This window comes from Pan troglodytes, chromosome 5 (assembly GCF_028858775.2).
Source record: "Pan troglodytes isolate AG18354 chromosome 5, NHGRI_mPanTro3-v2.0_pri, whole genome shotgun sequence".
Taxonomy (NCBI): domain Eukaryota; kingdom Metazoa; phylum Chordata; class Mammalia; order Primates; family Hominidae; genus Pan; species Pan troglodytes.
The window spans coordinates 146,330,853-146,357,193 of NC_072403.2; the positions used below are offsets into that span (position 1 = coordinate 146,330,853).

General features: G+C 38.7%; 2 long non-coding RNA genes across 2 annotated transcripts in view; one reads left to right on the plus strand and one right to left on the minus strand.

Moving 5' to 3' along the window:
• The window catches only part of LOC104006989 (uncharacterized), a 48,813-nt gene extending 35,042 nt beyond the window's left edge, over positions 1–13,771 (minus strand). Inside the window, exons 1-2 of the long non-coding RNA XR_001718746.4 lie at positions 13,057–13,771; positions 10,217–10,326 (exon numbers count right to left, since the gene is read on the minus strand). This is a non-coding gene — a long non-coding RNA (uncharacterized LOC104006989). The remainder of the gene's footprint in view (positions 1–10,216; positions 10,327–13,056) is intronic.
• The window catches only part of LOC101057999 (uncharacterized), a 28,672-nt gene continuing 12,065 nt past the window's right edge, over positions 9,735–26,341 (plus strand). The window contains exon 1 of the long non-coding RNA XR_001718745.3: positions 9,735–10,827. This is a non-coding gene — a long non-coding RNA (uncharacterized LOC101057999). The remainder of the gene's footprint in view (positions 10,828–26,341) is intronic.

Sequence of the window (26,341 nt, forward strand, 5' to 3'; positions counted from 1 at the left end):
GAGGCAATCTGCCTTTTATTCCCCTTTCAAGCTATGAGAAGTAGGCAAATGATGCGGCTGAACAATGCCTCCTTGACTTCAGGGTATAAAAACTACTTTCATGAGCTTCAAGTCAGGGTAAGTGGGGAAAATGACAATAAAAGTAAATTTAAAAAACCACATTTAAACCCAGTCAACTTAGGATATTTTGTAGTACAAGCGCCAATCTATATGGTTCCTCTGAGATGCCCACATCGCAGGAAGCCTCAAATTTAACTACCAGAAATATTCTGAGAAAATAAAATAAGAAATTCTAAGCTTATAAACGCTTTTGTATGTGCTATTTTAGGTAGTTTTCAGTATGAGTCATTTATCTCCTCCCACAACTGAACTTCAATCATGTTTCAGCTTATTCTAATTAGTTTCTCATTATCTTTTAAATTATTATTTATTTCTGCATGTATTCCTTCCTCAATTTTTAAAAATGTATTATTAAATTTATTGTTGGTAACTCTTTTTCTCAGAAACTCTAAGTTTCAAGAATTTCTCTTATTGTTATTATTATGTTTTGAGACAGAGTCTTGCTCTGTCACCCATGCTGCAGTGCAGTGGTGCAATCTTGGCTCACTGCAACCTCCATGTCCCCAGTTCAAGCGATTCTCATGCCTCAGCCTCTCGAATAGCTGAGATTACAGGTGTGTGCCAACACACCCAGCTAATTTTTCTATTTTTAGTAGAGACACGGTTTTGAACTCCTGGCCTCAAGTAATCCACCCACCTTGGCCTCCCAAAGTGCTGGGATTACAGGCATGAGCCACTGTGCCTGGCCAAGAGTTTCCTATATGATGCAGTCATGCTCTGAAAAGGATAAGCAATAATCTAATATGCAATATACAATGCAATAATAATATATGCATGTATATGTATATTTTATAACTACAAAGACTTTCACATATATTATCTCATTTAATCCTGAACACACAATAGCATCCAACCCTCCTCCTCTTCCTCCTGAGCAAAGTGTTAAATGTTCCCTATGCAATGTCTCTAGAGATGAAAGAGTCAGGAGAGAAAGACATTAAGGAATATATTTGGATATATTAGGGGACCATGAAAGGTAGTTGAACCAACACTGCATACCCTAGGCATGAGCAGTCCCAGGAGGAGTGGCTTCTCTGCTGTTTATTTCTACTATCTGGCATTGGGCAAGTTAGAACCTCTTCAGACCTCTGTTTGCTCATAGGCAAAATTAACACATACGTGCCCTGACTCCCCGACAGAGCTACCATGAGAATCAAATTAGGTAACGTGAGAAAATATTTTATAGTTTGCCAGATGCCAAATAAATATTTTTATGAACTTTCTTTCTGTACTTCACTCTTGTGGCATCAACATTTGTGGCATTAACCTACACAGAAGCCTCAGTCAATTAAAGAATAGAAAAGATAAACATTTTTAGAACTGTAAAGCGTGTTCTAAGAGTTTCTTGGCCATTTGACTTTTCTTATAATCAAAACATAAAGCCATTCACCTGGCAGCTGGGTACCTGAATTATAATTTAGTAACAGTTGCGCTCAAGACGAAACCAAGATCCTATAGGACCTTTCACAAATCAGGGTTCTTATTTTTTATTATTCTCAAAGTGAAGTCTGCAGACCACCCGCATCCAAATCCCATGGCATAATTATAAACATTTCTGATTGCTGCACCCTACTTTTACCTACTGAATCAGAAGCTCCCAGAATATGGGCCCAGAAACAAACCTTTTTTTAGAAAACACACTAGCTGATACTTATGCTCACTAGTCCAAGAAACCCAGAACTTACTGGTTGAAATTTGCAAGTTGTAAGAGAACATTTGTTCTTCATTTCTTTCCAGCAGTAACAAGATTTCTCTATCAACATTCTATTAAAAACAGATATGAGCATGTATGTGAAATAAAAGCAGCACTCCACTTGTGTGCAAAATTTGACATCATTTTTTTGAAAGTGCCTTGAAGTAATGTTATCTCAGCTTTCTTTAATTGGATGGTGCATTTATAGGAGGAGTTTGGAAAACATATTCTCTTGCAGTGTTATTCCTGACCTCTACTCAAAAAACTAGCAATCTCACAAGCAGTTAAATTGATAACCAACCAGTCATTCTCCAATTAGGAGCCTCAACTCACTTCAAGTAATAACATTAAAATTCTCCAAGTGTTAGCAGTCTGCACTGTACCTTGAAATAAAAAGATAGAGATTTTGCCTTTGGTGTTCAATGAATATAGAATAATATAATGTAATTTCAGAAGCTATAAGCTTATTATCAATCAGCTTCATAGAAACACAGGACTAAAATGGATTACTCATTACTAAGTCAACAGACAACTATGTGCCTGACACTGATCTAGGGTTAGGGCCAGAGGAGTAAATAAAGCAAACAAAGCTTCCCTGGCACTTACATTCTGGTTGGGGAGGAAGAGTGTGCAGGAAATAAAGAACAGGCTAACATTTAATATTTCTAACATATCAAATGGCATGTCAGAAGATGATAAGAATAATGGAAAACAGTTTACTGCAACAGAGTTTTCAGAAGGGATTAGATTGCAATTCTAAATATGAATAACACAGCAAAAAGCAAAAAAAAAAAAAGGATTTTTTTTGGCTGGTATACATGGATATTAGTTTGTACTCTTGAAAGCTAATGGAATATCCATAGACCCTACTATACTAAATTTTAAACTCTAGGCACTGCAAAACGAGAATACTATCCACTTCTTCACACACATTTGTAGCCACCTTTACATTAGAGGCACCATCTGTAGTTATGACTGGTCTCTTTTTTCCCTGAGGTATGATCCTGTCTTCTTATCATTCCTGATATCTTCTTTCACAATTGTGCCCTAGGTAATGGTGCTCAGAAAAAGAAGCCAATCAGGAGATCTGTTTTCTGTGCCCTTTTAATACTTCTAACTCAGGCACCCAAACCAGCCTGTAGCAGAAAGAGCATCAAAGCCATCCTCTGGACTCTACACAAGGTCTGTGGATATTCAGTTAGCTTGCAAGAGTACAAACTAATACCCATGAGTACCAGCCAAAAAATATCCTTTTTTTTTCTTTTTGCTGTGTTATTCACATTTAGAATTGTAATATGACCCTGTCAGAAAACTCTATTGCAGGAAACTTTTGGAAAAGAACATGTAGCTTATCTGTGTCTATGAAGTCCTTGTTATTGTGGGGAAAAGAAAAGAAAACAAAAACATCAACAGCTATATATTTTCTTTTTATTACTTACTATCATTCCAGACTAAAGTGGGGAGCCCCCCCCTTTTTTTTTCCCAGAAACATAGCAGCAGCAGAGATGTCGCTGTTGTGATCAGAATGACTTTGGTAGGTGTGTTTTGGGTTTGATTTACTTTTTCACATTTGTCTTTCTGTTTATATAAAATATTTTCCTAGGGAAAAATACATGCTAAAGTTAAACTTCACATGAGTTAACTACCTACAAATTACAGCTGTTAGCCATTTTTAATAAAACACTATCCACTGCGCTATAAAAATGGACTTCATTTTCATATTGTTAATGTTATTCCACTGAACAGTGCGGTTAGAAATCCCAGAAGCAAATGCAGTACAAATTGTAGAGCAGCTGTGTAGAGGTGACTTCTAATCATAATTGAACACAAACGAGAACAAATAAATCAAGGACGACACTTCTCAACTTCTGATGCCTGGCAATGTCAGTTTTAAAGCCAGATACATACCAAGCGCCTTGCAAAAAACAATTACACAGCAGCTAGAAGAGTGACAGCAGAACCCCCACTCTTTCTGGGAACACTCCCATATACCAGAAGCACAAGGACTTTAATTTGAAACCTGATTACATATTTGAAATTGCTGGTGTTCCTGACTTTAGCTTCTTGGCAGAAATGCCAGCTGAGTGTGCACATAGCACAAGTGGTCGATGGCAAACAAGACACCTCACAGCTGCAGGCAAGGAGCTGCTTCTAAGGGCATACAGTCTGGACAGTGCCAAAGCAGATAGGCATCATACAAAGAGAGAGGACAGGCTGCAATTTGGGGGTTTTGTCATCATTGTGTGTGTTTTAAAATATATCAGTGCATTTTTGAAAGTTGATTGGGGTCAGATTTTCAGCTGAGGCCTTATTCTTAGGAAATAACATGATGGCAATAAATGTCAGCCTTAGCTAGTGACCCTTAAAAAGCTAAACTGGAATAAAAATAATAACTTGGCAAAGGTTCCCATATGCTGCACTCCTTCTTTTGTGCTCTTCCTTTGTCCCGAGCCTGCTTTGCCACACACGCCACCTTCAAGCACTGTTTTTAGGGAGAAGAGACCATTCTCCCAGAAAAGGGAACAGCTGAGAAAAGAACCAGCCCACAGAGGGAGCAGGGACACTCCTAACTGTTTTAAAGCCATGCCACAGGGTCTATGAGTTTGCAACAAGAAAACGTTTTCTTGTTTCTACCTTACCTAAGTCCAAAAAAATAAATCACTGTTTTTTTATTAGCCATTTAGTCCTAAAGAGTGCCCTTAGTGATAAGACAGTGCTTCTGGAAGTTCCACATAACTGCTTTTCTTTACCCACATGCAGAAGGCCCAAGAGTTGCAGAATCAGAACAGTTTGTGTGCTTTTCCATGTTCTAGCTTATGTATATGACAATACTAATCTTCCATTAAACAGGGTGTCTTACCCAGTCTGCAGTGCTAAGCATGTGTCGGACTGGAAGACATTGTTCATAATAATCTTTTTCTAAGTACCATTTAAAAGAAAATGACTTCCATTATTTAAAAAAAAAAAAAAACCAACTAGGAAATATCGTATTTCTTCACAACGAGCCATAGCCCTTTTTCAGATGTCCTTTGGCATCTCAGTTTTAGGAGTTATACAAGTCTCTAGCCTCACTGTTCATTGCCCTGACTTGTGCCTGAGATGTTTTTAGTCCTTCAGCCAGTTCAAAACAGGAATGAGATGCATTTGATCTGGACTTCTTCTACTCTGCCAAGCAGATAATCCCCTAATGATGGGTCAGCATTTTCATCCCAGAGAGTCAAAACTGACCTTTCAGTAGCAGAGGTTGCTTTAGGTTTGTGCAAAAGAACGTTAAAGACAAATTCCCACTTTTGGGGCGCCACCGCCGTCCCTTTCATTGCCTGCAGTTTCTAGCATTTATTTTCCAATGTGGACACTGCAAAACTGTGATTCTTCAAAGTGGTTATTTAGTTCCTAAAACATTTAGAGTTGGGGCAAAATTTGCATAATTCTATTAAAAGGCTTACACCTCAGCTTTGAAAAATGTTTGAGAAAATGTGATTTATGGGGGAAGGAAGTCTTATCTTTTGGCCCAGAAGGTGTTTCATGGAACTAAACCTGTTAATGTTAGGATTGCCTGTTAAGCACCAAAAAGTAAAAAAATGGAGGTTAGAAGCCTTTCTTTTATCTTCGCTTCAAGTCTGCAGTAGTTTGAAGCTTAAGATAGAGAAGGATTTTAGGGTGTTTTTTTTTTTTCACTGCATTGCAAACTTGGAAACTGGAGTCATGGTACAGTGATGGGAAACACAGGTGCATTTCTGTAGATTTTAAAATAGGATGTACTGGCTCTTTTCAATTGAGGACAGTTCATTTTGATGCCATTACAGAACTTGAGACGATCTGCTTTAGATCAAATTTGAGATTCTGTCATCATGTCTATTTTTGTTGTATGATGCTGCCTGTCACTCATAGGTTGACAACCAGTCTGACATTTTCCTTCTTTCTTTCTTTCTTGCTTTCTTTCTCTCCTTCCTTCCTTTTTTCTCTTTCTCTCTCTCTTCCTCCCTCTTTCTCTTCTCTTTCCCTTTCTTTCTCTCTCCCTGTCTTTCTTTCTTTCTCTCTCTCTCTCTTCCCTCCCTTTCTTCCCTCCCTTCCCTTCCCTCCCCTCCCCTCTCCTTCCTTCATTCTTTCCTTCCTTCTTTTTCTTTCTTTCTTTCACAGGGTCTCACTCTGTCACCCAGGTTGGAGTAAAGTGGTGTGATCATGGCTCACTGCAGCCTCGAACTCCTGGGCTCAAGCAATCCTCCTGCCTCAGCCTCCTGAGTAGCTGGGACTACAGGTGCATGCCACCATGCACTGCTAGTTTTAAAAATGTTTTAGAGACAGAGCCTCACTATGTTACCCAGGCTGGTCTCAAACTCCAAGCCTCAAGCAAGGCTCCCACCTTGGCCTCCCAAAGTGCTGGGATTACAAGCGAAAACCACTGAGACTGGCCTTGGCATACATTTTCTATACTCTACTCAATACATTTTCTATACTCAATACATTTTTCTATACTCTACTCAATACATTTTCTATACTCAATACATTTTCTATACTCAATACATTTTCTATGCTCTACTCAATATATTTTCTATACTCAATACGTTTCTAGACTCTACTCAATACATTTTCTATACTCTACTCAATACATTTTCTGTACTCTACTCCATATATTTTCTATACTCTCAATACATTTTCTGTACTCAATACATTTTCTATACTCTACTCAATACATTTTCTATACTCTATACTCATTACATTTTCTATACTCTACTAAATACATTTTCTATACTCTAATTAATACATTTCTATACTCTCAGTATATTTTCTATACTCAGTACATTTTCTATACTCTGAATACATTTTCTATACTCAATACATTTTCTATACTTAATGCATTTACTATACTCTCCATACATTTTCTATACTCAGTACATTTTCTAGACTACTCTTTTTCCATACTCATGTGTGAGGAACGAAACACCTTAAACAATGCACATGTTACAAAACTGATTGCCATTCAAATGCCTCCTGCAGGAAGCATAGGTCTCCCCTAAACCACCTGCTGCTCCAAGAGCTGAGGACTGCATATCCAGATGATGGCATGCTGTCAGCAAAGTGTATGAAGACCACTACTTCTACCCTGCTAGAGTGCACACAGCCACCATTCCAGAGCTGCCCAGAACCTTAAGCCCACCCACCTCTATTAGGACCTTTGTCTCGTCCAAAACTTTCTGAAATCTCATCCAGGACCTGCCCTGACATGGGTCTTCATTTTCATTCCCTATTCACCTGAATTGTTGCCAGGACCAGAATAAGACTTTTAGAGCCCCTGAGCTCCTCCATACATAAATACAAATACCATTTTATTTTTTGAACTAACGTAAAGTTCATAAGTATGCTGGTAGCAGAACGGCTTTTCTTTCTAGATGATTTATTGATTATAAAAGTCTGGGTGAATTTATTGAAGTGAAAATTTTCTGATGTGTATTTATTTATTTATCTGTGCCTCCAGGATAATCCGGCAGTGACTGTAGATAGCGTCTAGTGGCCATTTCCCCCCAACAATCTTTCTGCCCCCTGGCATAGCAAGGTGACTCATACTAGCTCTTCAATATTGAAGACTTTACTGGGCCCTAGCTGTATTTCATATTTAATTTAAAGCCTTCTCCTGATGGTCTTGTAATTCTTCTTATCCAACTGGTCTTATATTGCAGTTTCTTTTCCTGACAAATAACCTTCCTTACCATGTTTTTCACCCATCTTGCCACCTGATTCAAATACATTAAGTCAACCTTTATTTAGAGAAATAAGATTTAGGAAAATTTTTCAAAAAGCTTTTTAAAACATTTTTAAAAACTAAAATGTTGATCTGGGAATTGCTCTGGGAAAATATATATGCCTGGCTATCCATACATAAATGTGTATCTAGTGCAGTGATACACATGTGTATTACAAGTAAAATTCATATGTTGAAGATTATTTGGACAGAAGTAGACTTGATTAACTAGAGTTGCCTTTTTAGGATTGATGCCCGAGAATTGTATTCTTACTATGTAATACATAGGCAAAGTTATGTTACTGTACCTAGATGCAGGGCAAAAATTTATGATGTTCTGCCAAAATTGCCACCTGAGGACACAGAGAACAAAGAAACAAAAAGTCCTAATCAGATTAGAGCTTAATGAACCAGTCTCAAGCCTGTTGGGAACCACCAAATACCAAGTCATTCCAATGAATAAACAGTGGAACAAAAACTTGGAGAACAAAAAGTTTTCTTAATTATTTGCATTCTTTTGGCAGCTGTAATTACAGGATATTTTCCATTGTCTGTTACCACTTGCCCCCGTGCTGTTATGTTTTTAAGATGTGGTTTGTTCTCTTTTGCCATATAATTATGATGATCACTAAAATGAGCAAAATTTTCTTCTGAAATATGTAAAGGGTAATAGATATATGTTTCAACTTAACTAGAACTTGTAGATGAGTGGCAGTTGCAGGTTAGTTTCTGTGTAATTTAGTACAACCATTGATTTAAAGCACACCAAACACACAAGATATCACAGTACACATTATATAGTTAGAATTTAAAAATCAGTAATTTTTGTAGTTAACATAGTGATATATTTGCCCTTTATTCCAAGATACGAATTTTTAAGATAACTTTTCTTTCCTGATGACTACAAAACAATACATGTTTATTTTAGGAGAGTGGGAAAAGCCTGCAACCTACAGATATCAACCGTTAATTAGGTACATGAACCCTACTTCTAGTCTTTTTTTCTACACATTTTATTTTAATAAATTAGATATTATAATTGTTTTTTAATTTTAAAAACACATAAATATATTGTATTTTTTGTATTGTACTTACAAATACATTGTATTTATTTGTATTTACTTGTAAGTAATATTGTATTTACTTTACAATTTACAAGTAATTTACAAGTTAATTTACAAGTAACATTGTATTTATAAGTCATATATTGTACTTACAAATACAATATATTACTTACGAATATATTGTAAGTAATTTTTCTTCCCAGTTACTATTCTTCTTTGTCATATTTTTGTTTATTATTTATTATTTATTTATTTTGGAGACAGGGTCACACTCTATTGCCTAGACTGGAGTGAAATGTTGAGATCATGGCTTACTGCCCCCAACCTCCCAGGCTCAAAAGATCCTGCCACTTCAGCCACCTAAGTAGCTAAGACTAAAAGCGTGCATCACCACGCCCAGCTAACTTTTTAAATTTTTTATAGAGATGGAGTTTCGCTATGTTGCCAGGGCCATTCTTGAACTCTTGGGCTAAAGAAATACTCCCTACCAAACAGGCATTGTTGACTCCTCTGGAGAGTGCTCATTCTGTGGGTATTAGGCAGGAAGGCAGGCCGGACGTGGTGGCTCAAGCCTGTAATCCCAGCACTCTGGGAGGCCGAGGTGGGTGGATCACCAAAGGCAAGGAGTTCGAGACCAGCCTGGCCAACATGGTGACACCCCGTCTCTACTAAAAATACAAAAATTAACTGGGTGTGGTGGCACGCACCTATAATCCCAGCTACTTGGGAGGCTGAGGTAGGAGAATCGCTTGAACTGGGGAGGTGAAGGCTGCAGTGAGCTGAGATGGTGCCACTGCACTCCAGCCTAGGCAATGGAGTGAGACTCCATCTCAAAAAAAAAAAAAAAAAAGAAAGAAAAGAAAAGAAATCCTCCCGCCTCAGCTTCTCCAAGTGTTGGGATTATAGGCATGAGCTACTGCATACAGCATGCTTCATATTTTTGAATGGCTGCATAGTATTTTGACATGTATATACTAAAATTCAAAAATGATTTTTAGACCTGATGGAGTTCTAGTGGTATGTCTAGCTTCAGTTCCTAGCTTCTGGTGGCAGGCTGATTGGGGCTGCAGTCTCTTAATTAGCCAGAGCTATTACTTTTACTGATTTGAATATCTTCAGATGGCCAAGCCCTTTTCTATTTGCTCTGTTCTTAAGTGCAAAGCCCCACATTACCCATTGTTTTAGATCTGCTTACTCCATGCATTTTACCCTCACATAAGAGTCTGCCACCTTTGGTATAGAATGAACAAGAGGAGGGAAATGTTAAAGGATTTAAATATGATTGAAAATGACTTTCCTGGAACGTCAATCACAGTTTAAGTGGGAGCTACTTTTTCTTTCACTAATGAGCTGTTTCATCCCTTGTAACTAGCATTATTTTGTCTTTGTGGTTTCCAATGGGTGTCCGCTATGTGCTATTCGGAAAGGAAAGAGAAGAAGAAATTAGGAAATTGGGTCGTGATGGGTCGGCTTCGTTATCTTGGCAGCATTTTACCAAGAAATCAGTTTTGTTTAGTCCTGGACAGGGTAGGCCATGCTGTGGTAACAAATCAACCCTGAAATTTCTGTAGCTCAGCAAGCAGTTTACTTATTGCTCACCCAGAGATGGATGGAGGCTGGCAGGGATTCGCCTTCATCCTGTGATTCAGCAAGGCAGGCTCCTCCACCCGTGGTAGCGCCATGTCAATATGTAGCTTCTCAGGTCACCGCTAGAGGGGAAGAGAAGAATGGAAAGTTGCACCAGCTCTTAACAGCCTCAACTCAGAGATGACACGTGTCTCTTCTGCTCCCAATCCCTCGGCCAGAATTAGTAATGTGGGCTGCTGAAAAATGTCAGGAGTGCATGGATATTTGGAGAGTGCTGTTTCTGCCACCTTATTTCATACCAAACCACAGAAACAAAATTGGTGACTCTTCTTAGTAAATTAGAACAGAGTATCAAAAGGATTATTAGGATCAGAGCATCTGGAATGACCAATGAGTCCATTAAGTCAGGAGAATTAGAACAGAACCATTATGAGGAATCGTAATGGTCAGAATGGGAACAAACTGACCAAAGGGCTTACTGGATGAAGCTAACCAGATAGAGTGAGACCAGAGAGAAGATGTGGCCCAGGAAGTCATAACCTCCTGTTCCTGACTTGGACTTTCTGTAAGTGTGATTCCCAACCTGGTTACTCATCAGAATCATACAAGGAACACTAGAAAAGGTAGGGTTTTAGCCTCACCTGAGGCCTATTGAATCAAAATCTCCAGAAAAATATAATATTCATATCATATATATACTATATATATATATATATTTTAAGTCTTTAAGTTCTGGGGTACATGTGCAGAATGTGCAGGTTTGTTACATAGGTATGCATGTGCCATGGTGGTTTGCTGCAGCCATCAACCCTGTCATCTACATTAGGTATTTCTCCTAATGTTTTCCCTCCCCCAGCCCCCCACCCGCCGACAGGCTTCAGTGTGTGATGCCCCTACCCCGTGTCCATGTATTCTCATTGTTCAACTCCCACTTATGAGTGAGGACATGTGGTGTTTGGTTTTCTGTTCTTGTGTTAGTTTGCTGAGAATGACGGTTTCCAGCTTCATCCATGTCCCTGCAGAGGGACATGGCTGCATAGTATTCCAAAAGCCCTTCCTCATTATTCTGATGCAGCCACTGGTCTGTAGGGTTTGAAAAGCATTGCTTAGAGGACAAGGAGGTAGAAGGTGTCCTTAGGATGAGATGCTAATGAGGGAGTGAACCTTAGAAAGGTGGAAAGACTCACACCAATGGTCCCATGGTTGGGTGATGGTTAACATCACAAAGAGAAGTAAATTCCAGACCTGCATCATAGTACCCTGAGTAGAACTACCTCAACAATCTATCTGGTCAGATACTTAGTACCTAGATGTGGAGACCATATCTCACAGTTCTGTCAGGCAGGAGCAGTCCAAACACTTTGATTATCAGCTGTCTCTTGCTCGGGAAATTACTAGGTACCAACACTGTTATATATGCAGAGGTGTCTGAAAAATGAATGCAGATCAATTTCCAGTTCCACACATAGCACATCTGTAAAATATGACCTTTGGATAATGGCTGGAGTGTTTACCTACAGTATTGGTTTTTGCATGTGGCTTTCCCTAGATATGTCAGGATACAGCAGGACCAAAACCTAGGTAAGAACTAAAGTAGTAGGTAAATATTGGATCCTAAATTAAGAGTGGAGGGCAAAGCTTGGGGTGATGTCAAAGTCAATTAATGGATATTCAAATATAAAGTTACATAGCTGAGTAACAAACGCACTCTATCAGAGTTGTGAAATGGAAATCAAAACCAAACTGAGCTGGACGTGGTGGCATGCACCTTGAGTCCCAGCTACTTAGGAGACTGAGGTGGGAGGACTGCTTGAGCCTAGGAGGTCGAGGCTTCAGTGAGCTATGATCAAGCCACTGCACTAGGCTGGGAGCAGTGGCTCATGCCTGTAATCCCAGCACTTTAGGAGGCCGAGGCAGATGGATCACCTGAGGTCAGGAATTCGAGACCAGCCTGGCCAAAATGATTAAACTCCATCCCTACAAAAATAAGCTGGGTGTGCTTAATAAGCTGGTGGGCATCTGTAATCCCAGCTACTTGGGAGGCTGAGGCAGGAGAATTGTTTGAACCCGAGAGTCAGAGGTTGCAGTGAGCCAAGATCGTGCCATTGCACTCCAGCCTGAGTGACAAGAGCGAAACTCCGTCTAAAAACAAAACAAAGCCACTGCACTCCAGCCTGGGTGACAAAGTGAGACCCTGTCTTTTTTTTGTTTTTTTGAGATGGAATCTCACTCTGTCACCCAGGCTGGAGTGCAGTGGTGCGATCTTGGCGCGCTGCAACCTCCACCTCCTGGATTCAAGCGATTCTTCTGCCTCAGCCTCCTGAATAGCTGGGATTACAGGTGCTCACCACCACGCCCGGCCAATTTTTGTATTTTTAGTAGAAATGGGGTTTCACCATGTTGGCTGGGCTCGTCTGAAACTCCCTACCTCAAGTGACCTGCCTGCCTTGGCCTCCCAAAGTGCTGGGATTACAGCCATGAGCCATCACGCCTGGCCTGAGACCCTGTCTTTTAAAACAAAAACAAAAACAAAAAACAAAAGTTGAGCAAAGACAAATGAATTATCTGGAATAATGAACTCCAGGAGGAAACATGAACATCTGACTAAATTCTAGTTGAAGTCCAGCTGGTTTGCAGTTGCTTTGACATCACTAGCACATGCCTTCCTACTCCATAATTTTAAAGATACTGCTTGAAGCACAACTGACTGTAGAATGTGCTCTCTTTGTCTTACGGTTTTCTCTGAAAGACCTTGCTTTATACAACTGCTGTTTGTTGTAGCCACAGTCATGCTTCATTCAGACAACAGCAGTGGGTTTTCAAAGTGATTCATCTGTTTTCCTTGTACTTACCCTCTTATTTGCTTCAGGGTCCTGCATGTGGCTGGCTGGCTGAGCTCTAAGAGTAGGGTTTGGGTAATATCTGCTTCTGAGCCATGTTTCAGGACTGTGGATATTTTTAAGCTAAAGGGGAGAAGTCCAATGGAAGACATGCAGGGAGCTTTTCACCTACTTGAAGGAACAGACTTGCTCTGTATTGCTCCAAAGAGGCCAATATTTTGAAATTCCAATGAGGTAGGCTCAAAATGAAACATCCTGAACATCTGAGCTGTCCAACAATGATGCCGGCTTCCTGGGGCATTACTCAGCTACTTGTGCTCCATCGAGTTCTTTTCTTTTTCTTTTTCTTTTCTTTTCTTTTTTTTTTTTTTCTGACACAGAGTCTTGTTCTGTCGCCCAGGCTGGAGGGCAGTGGTGTGATCTCGGGTCACTGCAACCTCCGCCTTCCAGGTTCAAGAGATTCTTCTGCCTCAGCCTCCAGAGTAGCTGGGATTACAGGCGCTCGCCACCATACCCGGCTAATTTTTATATTTTCAGTAGAGACGAGGTTTGGCCATGTTGGCCAGGCTGGTCTCAAACTTCTAACCTCAGGTGTTCTGCCTGCCTCATCCTCCCAAAGTGCTGGGATTACAGGCTTGAGCCACAGCGCCCAGTTGAGTTCTGAATGTTGAGGCTCCTCAGATTTCAGTTTGGACCTCTCTTCTCTTTTACACACTTTTTCTTCAGCACCACATCAAGCTCTGTTGCTTTAAATGCCATGTATATGTCATAATGAAACCATTGTTTTCTCCAGTCAAATCTCTCTTGCCTTATATATTCAACTACCTCCATGACCTTCCACTTGAATGTTTCATGAGCATCTTGAACTCAACACAGGAAAAATAGAACCCTTGATTTCTTCTTCATCCTCTTCTGCCCCAAAGTCTTATTTTCCTCCAACCTGCCCTAGATTAGTCAATGGCACCAACACCTACCTGTCATTTAGCCCCAAACTTCTGCTTCTCTCTGCCTGTCACACTCAAACCACCTCAAGCCAATCACCTCCAGACTTGAACAAGGAACACAAGTGTCTCACTCATTGAGTTCCTTCCAACCACTGGCACACAGTCAATTCCACCTAAATATTTGATGAATGAATGAATGATGTAGAATGATCATCTGGAAGAAATAATAATGGCCCTTCTAACTTAATGAGTCTCTACCATGTGATAGGTGCTTTAAATATATAATTCTATCCCTAATGATAACACTTCAAAGTAGGTAGGCAAGTTAAAAAGCTCACAGAACTGAGAGTTTTGTAAGGTTTTGCTTTTAAGTTTTATTAAGTGCTTTGTATGATGTGTTTTTTTTTTTTGAGACAGGGTCTCACTTTGTCACCCAGGCTGGAGTGCAGTGGTGCAATCACAGCTCATTGCAGCCTCAACCTCCTGAGCTCAAGCGATCCTCTTGCCACAGCCCCCTGAGTAGCTGACACCATAGGCAGGGGCCACCACGCCTGGCTAAATTTTAAATTTTTTGTAGAGACAGGGTCTTACCATATTGCCCAGGCTGGCCTTGAACTCCTGGCCTCAAGTGATCCTCCTGCCTCAGCCTCCCAAAGTAGTAGGTAGGATTACAGGCATGACCACTGTGCCCAGTATGTATGACATTTTTTATAGTATACATAGGCATAGTGCTAAGTGCTTTATATATATATAAAATCTCATTTAATTTTTACCCACCACATACAGGGTAGCTTTTATGCACCATTTCGTTGATAAGAAAACTGAGGCTAATAGAAATTAAGCAATTTGACTTAGGTAAAATGGCCAGGAAGTGATGGGACTGATATTTAAACCCTGGTCTATTTGGTTCCTACAGCTGTATATTTCCCCGCTATATGATAAAGCAATCTCTAACAAGGATACTACTGAAGGGATGCCAACATTTTACGAATTGTTGTAGTAGATGATCTTTTGGTTTCTTCAAATTGGAATTTTTATAGTTATATTGTGCAAACGGTCCTTTTCTCTATTTCTTTAGATTCACTTCATTAGACATCTCTACCATTTTAAAGAAAGTAAAAATAACTTTCCAAATTTCATAGAAAATCTAGAAATGCTCTAAACCCACACACAAATTGCAACCGATGTGACAGTAAAGAGCTCCTTCCAGCCGGGCATAGTGGCTCACGCCTGTAATCCCAGCAATTTGGGAGGCTGAGGCAGGCGGATCACTTGAGGCCAGGAGTTTGAGACCAGCCTGGCCAACATGGTGAAACCCTGTCTCTACTAAAAATACAAAAATTAGCCAGGTATGCTGATGCACGCTTGTAATCTCAGCTACTCAGGAGGTTGATACAGGAGAATCACCTGAACCCAGGAGCCGGAGGTTGCAGTGAGCAGAGATAGTGCCACTGCACTCCAGCAGCCTGGGTGACAAAGCAAGGCTCTGTAAAAAATAAAATAAAATAAAAATAAATTAAAAAACACCTTCTTTTATTCTTTTCTGTATGCTTTGGCACAAGTCAAACTAGAATTCATATCTTCTTAATACCTAAACTAAGTTAACCAGCCTGGCAATGGTTCCCAAAGCCATGCCAGCAATTACACAGTGCAGGATGACACCCCTGGGCTGACTCACCACACAGAAGACCTAGTAACTTAAGGAGTATTGTTCTCAAAGATCCAAATTTGCTGAAATCTATTCTAAGTACTCCTGAATAAAAAAAAGATCTTATTACAATTAGTGTACCTTTAAAAAGAGAAATTCCCTGTCTATCTGTATATAGCTCCTCTGATTCCTGAGTGCTACTCCTTATAGTTATACAATTATGTGGAAATTATTTCATGTTAACTTCTGTGTTCCAACATCATTTTTAAGAAGGAGGTTAGTAAAGGTGCCCACTAGACAAACTTCTGCAATAGGAAAAGAGCACTGGGATAGTCAAGTAAAACAACAGAATAGAAGCAATGGGAAACAATGTCCATAAGCAATTCAAGCTGGGAGTGATAAGCCTACCTGTGAAGTCAGGAGATGAAGTTTGAGGAAGAAGCAACAAGAAACATTGATTCCTCTCTCTACCTATTGCAAATGGTCTTGGGGCTCCTAAGCATAAATGTTACTTTTCCCTCCAGTGAGCCTGTATGAAGCTCTCAGATAATCACTTCAAATTGCTCTTTCAATTCACAAGCCTGCAGCATTCTGAAATATTTCCAGACATTATTTGCACCTATATAAGGATAGCAGATACTTATCCAGTGCCTACCTGGTGCTATTGTAGGTCGATTTGGGATTTGATTCAAGGATTCTGGCTCCATACTCTGCTCTATCCACTACACTGAACTGCCTCTCCATGAGAAACTATTTTAATAAGTCCCCCAGTTAGAAGAACTCATCCATCTGCAACTCACACTGGTGCGAAAGTGGAGCAGCAAATCAGATCAGGAAGTGCCATCTCCACCACCAACAAGGGGCCCTAGAGTCACCAGCACCAGTCCCTGCCTAACTGAAACCTAGAACTTTAGAAAGAAATTCACAGATATGGCTCATTGCAAGGGTGAAGGGAGGATGGTAGGAAGAGTGAGACGTCAGAGCTCTTTTTGAGTGGGGGTAGGAAGGCCGCCCCCATGCCTGGGAGGTGGATGGAACTGTAGAAGAGGAATCTTGAGATGGGTAGAGTTCAAATGGGTGAGAGCTTTAACTTACCCTCTCCTAGTTTAGGAAGTGCTCCTAAACGTGTCCCCAGTTTCCAAAATAGAGATAGTTGCTTTGAGCTGCTGACTGGTGGTTTTGCTTTGCTGACATGGAGAGGAGAGGATGGCCAGGAAAGGGAGATTCTTCCCACCCCTTTGCTTCTGTGGTTCCCATGCACCTCTAGGGTGGACTAAGACTCCGTACCTGGAAGATGTTTCAATCGTGAGAGCAGGGCAGGTAAAAGGAAGAGCACAGACCAGAATGAGATAACATTCTGCCTGCACCCGCAGGTCAGAGCAGCGTTCTGTGAACTTGAATGTGATTGTGAGTCACCCGGGGATCTTGTTAAAATGCAGATTCTGGTTCAGCATATCTGGGGTAGGGCCTGACACTCTGCATTTTTAACAAGCTCCCTGGCGTGGCTGATCCTAGGGTCTATGTATAGACCATGCTTTCAGTAGCAAGGAGTTAGAGGACATGCCAGCTGGAAGGCAGAGGGATCTTATACACCTGGGTTAGGCATATATTTTCATTACTGTTTGCTGCATATTCCTGAGAGGACAGAATGTGGGGTGACTGTCCTTCAAAGTCTTTGATCTCCCCGCTGCACAGTTTGAATTAAGGCAGATAGCACTTTCATCTGGCCCTAGGGGCATCTGTTGGGGCCCTGGGACAGTTACCTGTACTTTTTGTCAACATTAATGCTGTCCTCCATTTCTGTGAATTGTGGAGAATATGGTCTTTTAAAGAATGCTAGAGGCAAAGCTAAAAGGACAATGCTAGAACTAGTGATTTTTTTTTTTTTTTTTTTTTTTTGTCTCATTGCCCTAGAAGGTCAGGATACTTGAGCAACAGTGTGAACAAGCCCACAGCTCCAGTTTCCCCAGGGCTACCAGGGGAAACACTCGAGGCTGTTCACCCTTAGCTAGCTTAAGCTCTGGTGAGGGGAATCATGTATGAATTTCACCTCCTTAAAACATCAGTGAAGGCGGTCATTATTTGGATCGTCCAAACTGTTTCCATGAGGAATGGAATGGAATCAGGAAACCTAAATTTAGATTAGGTGCAATGAAACTGTCTTCCTGAGACAGAAAAAGTAATTATAGAAAGGCATTTCAAAGAAAAGTCTTGCTAATGTTTCTCGGGACCTTCCTCAGGGACAGATTACGGGGAGTGGAACCTGCCTGGATAGCCCATTACTTTTTTTTCCCAAGGCAGCCCCATGACCTGCTAGCTACCACAGGGAGCCAAGACAATGAGTGGAATCAGGCCATGCGTGGGGCCAAGATAAACTGTGCTAATGTCCTGACCGTTCTGGATGGCTTAAGGCCTGGCTGCCGCCTCTGTGAGCACTGACGCCCTATACTCTGCCCCGTCTTCCTGGCCAGATAAGAGTCTCTCCCACATGTGACCACCCCCAAGACCACAACTAGCAAGACAGAAGCCATGCGTTATTTTACTAAATAACAACATTCTTGGAAAATTTCCCATATCTTGAGTTTATTTTCCCTTCAAAAAAATTTTTTGAACATGGCTCAAAACTCAAAACTGGCCAGGTGCAGTGGCTCATGCCTGTAATCCCAACACTTTGGGAGGCCAAGGTGGACAGATCACCTGAGGTCAAGAGTTGGAGACCAGCCTGATTAACATGGGAAAACCCTGTCTCTGCTACTAAAAATACAAAAATTAGCTGGGCATGGTGGCACTTTGGGAGGCTGAGGCAGGAGGATCACTTAAGGTCATGAGTTCAAGACCAGCCTGGCTGACATAATGAAACCCCATCTCTACTAAAAATACAAAAATTAGCTGGCTGTGGTGGCATGCATCTATAGTCTAAGCTACTCGGGAGGCTGAGACAGGAGAGTCGTTTGAACCCTGGAGGTGGAGGTTGCAGTGAGCTGAAATCATGCCACTGCACTCTAGTCTGGGCAACAGAGCAAGACTCTGTCAAAAAAAAAATAATAAAAATAAAAATCTGTCTAAGAAGGTACACTGGGACATTTTGCCCTTCTCTGTTCTATCCACCAAATTCCTCCTTTGCCCACTCTACATTATTATTTGAGTTTCTGTTTATCTTTACACTATTTTGTTATACACATATGAATAAATATTCTTATATTTCTCTCTTATACAAAAGATATGGTTTTTCTGTTCCACACCTTGCCTTTCTTTTCACTTAATATATCATAGAGCTTTCTCCATGTCCATATGTGACATCCTTCTCGCTCTTTTTGACAGCTGCAGATTATTCTAATACATGAATGTATTAGATTTTATGCAACCAGTCTCCTAGTTGTTGGACTCTTGAGTAGTTTTCAGTCTCTTTTATTGCAAACAATGCTGCCAGAAGCATCCTTTTTCATGTGCTATTTTTTATGTGTACAGGTGTAACTAATGGCTAGATACTGAGACATGATGCTGGGGGATTAAAGGGTAAATGCATCTGTAATGTTGATAGCTATTGCCAGTCTCTCTTCCTGGAATGTTGTAGCATTTTATTCTCCCACCAGTAAATGTTTGAGGGTACCTGTTCCTACACAGCCTTGCCCAAGGAAGTGTATCACACTTCTGGATTTTGCCAGTCCAGGAGATGACAAGTGTTTTCTTAGTGTGGTTTTAATATTTGATTTCTTTTTTTTTTCTTTTTTCTTTCTTTTTTTTTTTTTTTTTTTTTTTTGAGACAGGGTCTCTCTCTGTTGCCCAGGCTGGAGTGCAGTGGCACTGTCTTGGCTCACTGCAAACTCAACCTCCCAGGTTCAAATGATTCTCATGCCTCAGCCTCCCCAGTAGCTGAGATTACAGGCCTTGTATGTGTGCCACCATGGCCAGCTAATTTTTGTATTTTTAGTAGAGATGGGGTTTCACCATGCTGGCCTGTCTGGTCTCGAACTCCCGGCCTCAAATGATCCGCCCACCTCAGCCTCCCAAAGTGCTGGGATTATAGGGGTGAGCCACCACGCCAGCCTGATTTCTTATCACGAGTAAAACAGAATATTGTCATACTTTTAAGGGCCATTTGTGAACTTTTGTGTCATGTCCTTTCCCCATTCCTATTACTGTAGGTTTTAAAAATCTTGATTTCTGGGAGCTATTAGGTACTTAGGAGATCAGCGTTTGTTTACAAATTGCAATGTTTTGACCAGTTTTTCTTTTGTCTTTGGATTTTGTGTTTGTGTTTTTGTTGTTGTTGTTGTTGTTGTTTGCCATGTTTAAGGTTTTTATTTTTATGCATTTGATTTAATCATTATTTTCTCTTTAGGTTTTGAAAGTGGAATGATAGGTAGATAGATCTTCCCAACTGTAGTTCTATAATAAAATGTATCTATATTTTCTTAAATATTTATTTGATTTTATTTTTTCCATTTAAATTTTTTATCCATTTGGTATTTATCGTGATGTATGATATGAACTATGGATCCAGCATTGCCTTTTACTCAATTGTCTTCATGCAATTTATTAAAGATGATTTGAGATGCCATCTTTTCCAGTTCAATTTCCTACATGTGTTTGTCCCTGTTTTTGGAATTTCTACTCTGTCCACTGGTGTCTCCATTCATAGGTCAATATTAAAGTGTTTTAATCAATGAGGTCTTATGTTATATGCAATATCTGGAGATTTTCAAGCTTTGTTGGCTATTCTTGCTTGGATTTTGTTAGCTTCATTAAGTAGAATGAACATTGTAATGATGTTGAGTCTTTGCATTAAGAAACATGAGATACATTGTTTCATTTGTTTAAGTATACTTTTCTTCTCCTTCAACAGTATTTTAAAGTTTTTCTTAGGTACAGGTGTTGCCCATTTCATGTTAAGCTTACTTCTAGCTATTTTATCTCGTTTATTGCAATTATAAATAGCAAGATTATCTGTTTTTCTGTATATCGTTTGCAAATGTGAAGGCTACCTACTTTTTCATATTAATTTAAATCTTGCTACTTTACAAATATTGCAGTTTTATTCAATTCTCTTATGTGTTTTATAAGACAAATCAAATATTATACCATTTGCAAATAGTTTTATATCTATATTAATTTTTTTCCTGCATTCATTTTTTATTTTGTTCTTTTCTTTAAAAAAAAATTTTATTCTGTGTGTGTGTGTGTGTGTGTGTGTGTGTGTGTGTTTTAAGTTCCAGGGTATATATGCAGGATGTGCAGGTTGGTTAAATAGGCTAAATGTGTGCCATGGTGGTTTGCTGCACTTATGAACCCATCACCCAGGTATTAAGCCCAGCATGCATTAGCTCTTTTCCCTAATGCTCTCCCCCAACCCCACCCTGCCCCAACAGGCCCCAGTAAGTGTTGTTCCCCTCCCTGTGTCCATGTATTCTCATTGTTCAGCTTCTACTTATAAGTGAGAACATGTGGCATTTGGTTTTCTGTTTCTGTGTTAGTTTGCTGAGGATAATGGCTCCCAGCTTCATCCACATCCCTGCAAAGGGCATGATCTCATTCCTTTTTATGGCTGCATAGTATTCCATGGTGCATATGTACCACATTTTTTTTAATCCAGTCTATCATTGATGGGGATTTGGGTTGATTCTATATCTTTGCTGCTGTGAATAGTGCTGCAGTGAACATACATGTGCATGTGTCTTTAGAACAGAATAATTTATATTCCTTTGGATACATACCCAGTAATGAGATTGCTGGGTCAAATGGCATTTCTGGTTCTAAATCTTTGAAGAATCACCACACTGCCTTCCACAATGGTTGAACTAATTTACATTCCCACCAACAGTGTAAAAGTGTTCCTATTTCTCTGGAACATCACCAGCATCTGTTGTTTCTTGACTTTTTAATAATCACCATTCTGACTGGCACAAGTTGGTATCTCATTGTGGTTTTGATTCGCATTTCTCTAATGATCAGTGACGTTGGGCTATTTTTCACATATTTCTTGGCCACATGTATGTCTTTTTTTGAGAAGTGTCTGTTCATATCTTTCACCTACATTTTAATGGGGTTGTTTGTTTTCTTCTAAGTTTGCTTAAGTTCCTTGTAGATTCTGGATATTAGGCCTTTGTCAGGTGGATTAAGAGTTAGTTTTCCTCTTCCTTTTCAGTTCTTACACTACCTATTTTCTTCTGTTATCTAATGGTGAGAGTTAACACCTTCAATGAAACATTAAATACCAGTGGTATAGTGGGCATCCTTGTGTTGTTCTGGGATTTCTATCTATATATCTTTTTCATGTTAGCAAAATACTTTTCAAGTTTTATTTTATTGAATTTTAAAAATCAAGAATGGGCATTCTGTTGTATCAAATATCTTTTTAGTATTTGCAGAGATGATTTGTGAATTTTCTCTTTAAATCTCCTTAAATTTGACAAATTGTATCAATTGACTTCATGATGCCAAGTATTCTTAGATTTACAGAGTAAACCCCACTTGATTATGGTATATTATTTTTATTATTATTATTATTTGAGACTGGGTCTTGCTCTCTGTTGCCCAGACTAGAGTGTAGTGGCATGATCCTAGCTCACTGCAGCCTTTATCTCAAGCTAGCTTCCTGCCTCAGCCTCCCAAGTAGCTAGGACTACAGGTGCATGCCATCATGCCTGGCTAATTTTTTTTTTTTTTTTTTTTTTTAGAGATGGAGTTTTGTTACATTGCCCAGGCTGATCTCAATCTCCTGGCCTCAAGCAATCCTCCTGCCTTGGCCTCCCAATGTGCTGGGGTTACAGGCGTGACCCATTGCACTTGGCCAGTGTATTACTTTTATAAATGTGTTATTTGATTCTGACTGTCATCATATTTGAGATTCTTCTGTAGTTTTCTTTTTTATGTAAATTTTAAATCATATTTTGTTATTAATATTATACTTGCTTCATACAAAGAATTTTGCTCTGGTCAATCTCAATAGCATTTAAATTGCATGCTCTTTAAAGATTTGATAAGATTCTCCTTGGAAACCTGACATGGTTCTACACATTTTACATTCTAGCCAGTAAAGGAATCAGTGAGGCTGTTATTTGACCTAAAATTTTGATTTTTGCCAAAGCCTATCTTGCAGAAACAGGTATCATCAGAGTCACATACTGAAAGCCAAAATTAAAGAACAAATCTAGAAAGTGGCAAGCAATAAAATGACACATATATATAAGAGAACAGTAATTCAGTTAATAGCTGATCTTATGAGAAACCACAGAGGCCAGCAGGGTAGAACAACATCTTCAAAGTGCTTCAAGAAAAAGAAAGCTGTCAACTGGGAATTCTATACCCTTCAGAAATGAAGGAGAAAGAAAAACATTCTCAGATGAAAGAAAACTAAGATGATTTGATGCAAGCAGGCCAACACTATGAGAAATGCTAAAGGTAGTTCTTGAGGTTGAAGAGAAATAAAAAGAGATGGAAACTCAGAACCATGAATAAGAGTGAAGAGCACTAGAACTAATAACCATCTGGGTGAACAGAAAATGCTTTTTTTTTTCTCTCTTTTTTTTTTTTGAAACGGAGTTTTGCTTTTGTTGCCCAGGCTGGAGTGCAATGGCACAATCTTGGCTCGCCACAACCTCTCTGCCTCCCAGGCTCAAGCAATTCTCCTGCCTCAGCCTCCTGAGTAACTGGGATTACAGACATGAGGCACCATGCCTGGCTAATTTTGTATTTTTAGTAGAGACGGGGTTTCTCCATGTTGGTCAGGCTGGTCTTGAACTCCCAACCTCAGGTGATCCTCCTGCCTTGGCGTCCCAAAGTGCTGGGATTACAGGCATGAGCCACCGTGTCTGGCTAGAAAACGCTCTTTTTTTTTTTTTTTTTTTTTTTTTTTGCTTTTTTATCTTAATTTTGTATAGTCAATATAACTGTTTAAAGCAATCTATATCATTATCTTGTGGGGTTTCTAAGATATCCAGATGTGATACATGTAACAACTAAGGATAAAGGATTAGGGGGAAGTCAATATGGATCTTACGGAGTTGTAAGTCTTCTACATTTTGTGTGAAACCATAATGCATAAATGTAAGTGGACTGTAAGAAGTCCAATTCCTAAAGCAATCACCTACATAAATAATGCCAAGAAGTATAGCTAAAAAGCTAATAGGAAGAATAAACTTTAATTCCAAGTATCTAAAAAAATAGGTAACAGGAACAAAGAAACACAATATAGAAGGAACAAATACAAAATAATAAAATCGTAGGCCCAATCATAAATATATCAATAAATACATGAATGCATTTAATCTAAACACTCCAATGTAATCTAAACACTCCATTTAGAATATAGCGATAGTATGGATAAAAAGCAAGACCAAAATATATGCCATTTATAAGAGTTGCACTTTAAATATATAGAGAAAAATACATGGAAAGTACATGGGTGGAAAAAGACTTACCATGAAAACAGAAGGTGTAAGAAGACTGGTGTAGCTATATTAAAATAAGATATAAGCAAAATTTTAAAGATAAAAGTATCACCAGAGATAAAGAGGGACATTCTATAATAATAAATTTGGCAATCCACTAGAAATACATAACAGTAATAAATGTTTATGTGCCTAATAACAGAACTTAAAAATACTGGAAACAAAAATTGCCATTTCTAAGTTATAATTAGAGATTTTAATGCCATTCTCCCAAAGATAAAAGAACAGTTAGACAAATTAAATCAGAAACACATAGCTCTTTACAAAATTATCAGCCATCTTGATCTACTCGATATTTATAGAATCCTACACCCAACATTTGAAAGAATACAAAAGATGCATTTTTTTCAAAAGCAATGTGGTATATTTGCCAAGATGGATAATATATTCAGCCATAAAACAAGTTTCAGTGAAGGATTCTAAAATAATGAAATCATAGTATGCTCTTTGATCATGATGGGTTTAAATTTGAAACAAATAGAAACAAGATATCTAGGAAAACCCCAAACATTTGGAAATTAAACAACATCTCCTAAGTAACTAATGAGTTAAAGAAAAAAATCGCAAGAAGAAGTTAGGAAATATTTTGAACTGAGTGATAAAAATGCAACACACCAAAATTTGGGGGATGCAGCTAAAACAGTGATTGAGACAAATCTATAGGTAGATCTTTTTCTTTCTTCTTAGATCTTTTTCTTTTATGAAGAGGTATTAATTTATACATATGAGATGTATAAATTAAAGAAAAACAAAAATATCTAAAATCAATGATTGACATTTCAACCTTATGAAATTACAAAAAGAAGCACAAAAATTAAGCCCAAATAAGTAGAAGGGAGAAAATAATAAAGGTAGCAGAAATCAATGAAAGGAAAATTGGACAAGCAATAGAGACAGACAAAAACAAAAACTTGTTCTTTTAAAATGTTAATAAAATTCTTAAAACTCTAGCCAAAAGACACAAGTGCAAAATTACCAATATCAGAAAACGGGGCATCACTTCAGATTCTACAAACATTAAAAAGATCATAAGAGAATGCTACGTGTAGCTTTTGCCAACAAATTTGACAATTTAGATAAAATAGACGAATTTCTTAAGAAAAACAGATTACCAAATCAGAACCCCCCAAAATTAAGAACTTAAATATCCTTATATTAATTATAGAAACTCAGTTCATAATTAAGGAGCTTTGAACAGAGATAACTCCAGGCTCAGAGGTCTTCACTGGTGATTTTCATTAAATGTTTAAGAAATGAAATAGTTCAAAACAAACTCTTTCAGAAAACAAAGGAAGAGGGAATAATTAATTCGTTAAATGCAGCCAGCATTATCCTGATACTAAAACAAAAAGATCATGAGAAATGACATTATGTTGATACACCAAATAAACATAAGTGGTAAATTCCCTATCAAAATTTTGGCAAATCAAATCCAGTAATACGTATAAAAAGGGCAACACATTAAACAAATAGGGTTTAACAATGGAAAATAAATCAATGTATTTCACCACATTAACAGAGCAAAGACCAGAAAAATGATTATTTCAATTGACGTAGAAAAAAAAAGCATTTTATAAAAATTCAACACTCGTTTATAATAGAAACTCTTAGCAAGGTAGCAAGGTAGGAATAAAAGGTGATTTTCTCCTAAATCTGATTTAAGAATACCTATGAATACTTAATGGATAACATTATGCTGAATATTGGAAGACAGAATACTTTCTCCTAAGATCAAAAATGAGGGAAAGATATCTACTTTTTACTGAGTTACTCAATATTTCACTGGAGTCTTCACCAATGTAATATACAAAAAAAGTAATAAAAAACATATAAATTGGAAAAGAAGTAAAATTCTATTTGTTTACATATAAAATGATTTTGTACATAGAAAATTTTAAAGAATCTACAAAAAGTTACTAGAACTAATAAGTGAATGCAAAATGGTAAGACACAAGGTCAATAAACAAAATTTATATTTCTGTAGACTAACAGTGAACAATTAGATAACTTAAAAAAATTCCATTTATAATAGCATAAAAATACTTGGGGATTGTTACGGTCTGAATGTTTGTGTCCTCCTTCCCTGCCACAAATTTGTATGTTGAAACTTAATTTCCAATGCGACAGCGTTAAGAGGTGAGGCCTTGAGGAGGTGACTAGATCATGAGGGTGGAGCCCTTATGAATAGGACTAGTGTTCTTATAAAAGAGGCCAAAGAAAGCGTGTTTACCTCTTCCATTATGTAAGAATGCAGC